We start from the raw sequence: 4717 nt of genomic DNA on the forward strand, positions 1-4717 counted from the left end.
AAATTCTTGGCCTCCCCTCCTGTGTCTGAGAACCCTTTCCTCAGCATCACGCCGGCTCCGAATGCAGGGTGCAGGATATGCCACGGTGATCGGTGGTGAGAGAGTGTCTGGAGGCAGGAAGTGTTCTTAAAGCCACTGTGGCCACTGGGTGCAGGAGCTTCCCAGAGCGAGGGTCAGAAGCCGCCACCAGCTGGGTGGCTTAGAGAGAGGTCTAGGTGGAGACGCTCATGGCCTTGGCTTCTTCTGGAGGCCGTGGAGGAGAACCCGTTTCTGTCCCTCCTAGACTATGGCGTTTGCCAGTAACACTCCCATTCCTTGGCACACAGAGATACTGCTTGGTCCTGCACTTCAGCCAGCTGTAGCGTCCAACCCCCGCCCCTTCCGATCTGACTCTAAACCCCTCTCTTAGATAAAGGCACTAGCATTGCAGCCGGAAGGAGTGAATCTGAAAATACCTTATCCTCACGTAACTGTGCCTTCGAAGGCCCCATTTCCAAATAAGGGACCATTCGCAACCACAGAGGGTAACCCCCTTTATGGGGAGTGGATGAGATTCAACGCACAGCACTGGATATGTGACCTAAGTAAGGGCATCAGTGAGGAAGGGGAGATGGGAGGGTGTGACAAGCTGTTCTGAAGGCAGACTTGATAAAATGCTGAACGATAGGAAAAGGGAATGATGTCTGTGGGTTCCAAGATGATTGTATTTATAAACGAGAGAATCGCACATCCCACTTGTCAACATTCTCACGGCATCCTCGGAGCTGTCCGTCGGCTACTTCAGAGGAGGACACCGGACTACCTCAAATCTACCCTCAGGATGTAGGTGTTCCAGGAAATTCACATGGGAGAGAAGGCGGGAGATGAGGAAGGAGGTAGAGGGGGAGGAGAAGGGAAGGACAGAAAGTACGGGTTTAAAAATGACTACATCTAATTCTAGGCGTCCCCTGAGATTGACCATAGCTGGTCGAGCATCCCTAGAATGTCTAGAAAAGACGAGCATTTGAATCAGTGGGGAAACCCAGCCTCAACTGACATCATCGGATCCATCCAGGGCCTCAACTGAACAAGAGGCTATGCAGGAGTAATTCCCTCCCCATTGCTAACATCTGGACTGAGACTCCAGGTCTCCTGGTTCTTGCACCTTCTGACTGAAGGACTTAAACCAATTGCTCCTTGGTTCATGAGCCTCTGGGCTCAGATTTAATTACACACCAGATTTCTTGGGTCTCAAGTTGACAGATAGCAGATGGAAGGAGTCTCGGTCCCCGTAACACGAGCCAACTCTGTCTTCTCTTGGTCTTTTCACACTGTTAAGTCCTGAAGAGCAGCATTTTCTTTCTCATCTTTCCAGAGCACAGAGCAGGCCAGTGTCAATGCACTGTCCAGTCATGGTTCTAACGGGACATGCTTCACCCATGTTGTCTTCTTATTGGTGGCATCTTCACGTGAGAAAAAAGTTTTTTTAATTATTTATTATCTATCATTTGTAAGGAAAATAAAGACTTTGTTGACAACAAAGTTTCACGCACATTAATTCCCAAGAATTGTCTGGAGATGCATTACCACTTCTTGAGAAGTTATCGCATATCCATTTGGAATTTGTGAGCAGATGGTAGGAACCGAGATGAACCTCGGAAGTTGAGGCTGGGGGGTAACGATGGATTAGGAAGTCGTGGTGGCCCCTTCAGCCCTTTCTTTCTCTGTGAAAGGAGAATATAATAGGATCCCTGCACACAAAGATTCCTGGGGTGTACCTATGTTGTACCTCCCTACCCCATCTCCTGCCTGTCGACGCCGCTCACAGTTCAGGTACAATAAATTAGAGTTGTGGGACCGCCGAACCCCTGCAGATCCTCTTGTCCCGTAGATGTCATAAGGAGACTCTCTTCAGAATGTTGCCTCCCAGATACGGGGAAACATAAGTAATGAAGCCACTGTGAGTTATTTGTTTTTATTGCCTCAGATGAAATTGGACTGCAAACATGCTTAGAGATTTCGGATTTTTAATTGTGACTAATTACACTCAGACTCATAAAACAGCAAAACAACACCCAAGTTCAAATTAGAGAAAGGTGGAGATGAGCCACAGAAGTGAATTCATCAGCGCGTCTATGCTCTGCATCAGCTAGCCAGGTCCACACCTTGCCAGGTCGAGACAGGCGTGCGGGTTTTGAGGCGCCACAACCAACCACCATAGCAGAGTCAGTATCTTCTCCTCCAGCTCCCGGGGGTCAAAGTCGGGGTTGACTCTGTTCGTTTTCTTTCTCTAAAATCTACAAACAGCATCTGTTAGACAAGAATACCTTTGCGCAGTGGTCTCATCTGGAGGATACTACGGTGTAGATCGATGACCCCACTCACAAGGGTCTGCAGGAAGGTATCTCCAGTGACCATTATCACCACCATGCTGGGCTGCTCATGTCACCTCCAGCCTGGCGGCTGCCACCTCTCAAATCTCAGATGATGAAGGGATTGTGGAAGTTTACTCTCTCTCTCTCTCTCTCTCTCTCTCTCTCTCTCTCTCTCTCTCTCTCTCTCTCTCTCTTTCTCTCTCTCTCTGTCTGTGTCTCTCTCTCTCTGTCTCTCTCTCTCTCTCTCTGCCTCCATCCCTCTCCCTCTCTCTACCCTGCCCTCTTTCTATCATGCTGTGTATGTGTGTTTGTGTGTGTTTCCCATAGATATCATGTTTTGACATCATAAAGAAGCCTTCTGGCTCCGTCTTGGTCTGTCCAGGGGCAGCAAAGACTCAATCAAACAGCACGACTTTGATGAGCAAACTCACCTGCCCAGACCCATCTTTCTCCATCTGGTCGACACACCCCAGGAGACAGTGTCATCAGCTGTCTGTATCATAGGGCCAACAAAATGTAGCTGGAAACTATGTGAGGGGAGCTGCACCTGTAGTGAGCAAGTACAGTTGACTTCTCACCCCGACTCCTAAACCACACCAAACAATCCCTATTTACATCGTATTAAATGTTATGAACAATGTAGAGATGGGATGAAGTACGTGGGAGGGTGCACATGCGTCATATGCAAATGCTACGCTGCTTCCCATGCTAGACCTGAACATTCATGTATTTCTGGTAATCATGAGTGTGCTGGATAGCTTTATGTCTACTTGACATAGGCTAGAGTTACTGAAGAGGGAGCCTCAATTGGGAAAACGCCTCCACAAGATCGGGTGTAGGCAAGCCTGTAAGGCATTTTCTTAATTAGTAATTGATGGGGAAGAGCCCAGCCCATTTCAGCAGTTCCCTCCCTGGGCAGGGGGTCCTAAGTGCTATAAGACAGCAGGCTGAGCAAGCCATGGGGAGCAAGCCAGTAAGCAGCTCCCCTCCATGGCCCCTGTAGCAGCTCCTGCCTCCAGGCTCCTGCCCTGAGTTCCTGTCCTGACTTCCTTCCATGATGAACAGTGATGTGGAAGTGTGATTCAAACAACTCTCTACCTAGTTGCTTTAGTCATGGTGTTTCATTGCAGCAACAGCATCCCTAACTAAGACAGTATAACTCCTAGAACCAAGCTTCTACAGGGCATAGTGGGTTCATCCCACCTCTCAGAACAACAACTGAGTCCTATAGCCAACCCTAAGATATTCTTCTGCATCTCCAAAGGAAAAGTTTGTGCTTTCTCCTGCCTCCTGCTGCCTGAAGACCTTTGGGCTTTCCCACATCCCCACATGAGGCACCGTCTCTTCTGTTCCCAACTCTGATTAGTACAGTAAGTTTGTTTCCCGAGCCTCTATTGTGTCACCTCTTGTGACTCTCCCAGAACCTCACGTGCAAACACACACACACACACACACACACACACATCTGCACATACATGCACACATTCACACACATACACCTGTGTAAGCATACATATACACCCATGCACATCTGCACACACATGCACGCACACATACACACACCTGCACACACACACACACACACACACACACCACTAAAACACCCAGCTGTGTGTGTGGAACACATGAAGACAGCATCTTTTGAACCCTCATGTACAAAACACCACAGACGACTGTGAAAAGTCAAATACAGCTCCTTCCAGCACCCACAGTCTGGAGCTGTAATAAAACATGTACAAAACAGACAATCAGTTGAGTGGTGGTAAGCGCCGCTGATGAGCATGGTGAAGGCTTGTTGAAGAACTTAGTGCCTGTCTCCTGTCTTTCCTGGACCATGAACGCACAGGCTGAGACACAACACAAAATTTAGAAATGGCCTGCCTTAGTTAGGGATTTTTAATGCTGTAATAAGACACCATGACCCAAAGGAACTTAGGGAGGAGAGGGTTTATTTCATCTTACACTTCCACATCACCGTCTATCATTGAAGAAAGGTAGGTCAGGACTCCGGGCAGAAACCCAGAGGCAAGAACTGAAATAGAATCCATGGAGGGACACCGCTTACTGGCTTGGTCCTTGTGGATTTTCTACCCTGCTTTATTAAACCATCCAGGGGTGACACTGCCCGCAATGAGCCCTTGCCCATCAATCACTAACTGAAAAAAGGCCCAGCGTCCTTGCCCATAGGTCAGTCTGGTGGGGACATTTTCTCAATTGAGGTTTCTTCTTCCCGAAGGACTCCAGCCGTGCCAAGGGGACACAAGACTAACAAGAACTTGGCCTCCTTTCCCAGGAAACACGGATCATCAATCTCATCCCTATAAATAGACACAGTGGGCTTCCAAGCAGTTCATAATGACTTC

The 4717-nt window shown here is 48.4% G+C and overlaps 1 long non-coding RNA gene across 1 annotated transcript; it reads right to left on the reverse strand.

Moving 5' to 3' along the window:
- Positions 1 to 1940: 1940 nt before the first annotated feature.
- On the reverse strand, positions 1941 to 3781 carry LOC121141864. Its single transcript, XR_005878789.1, has 2 exons — positions 2786 to 3781; positions 1941 to 2276 (listed from the first exon to the last, which is right to left on the reverse strand). It is a non-coding gene; the product is annotated as an uncharacterized LOC121141864 (long non-coding RNA).
- Positions 3782 to 4717: the final 936 nt, after the last annotated feature.

This window comes from Mesocricetus auratus, unplaced genomic scaffold (genome assembly GCF_017639785.1).
Source record: "Mesocricetus auratus isolate SY011 unplaced genomic scaffold, BCM_Maur_2.0 Super-Scaffold_100008, whole genome shotgun sequence".
Lineage (NCBI taxonomy): Eukaryota > Metazoa > Chordata > Mammalia > Rodentia > Cricetidae > Mesocricetus > Mesocricetus auratus.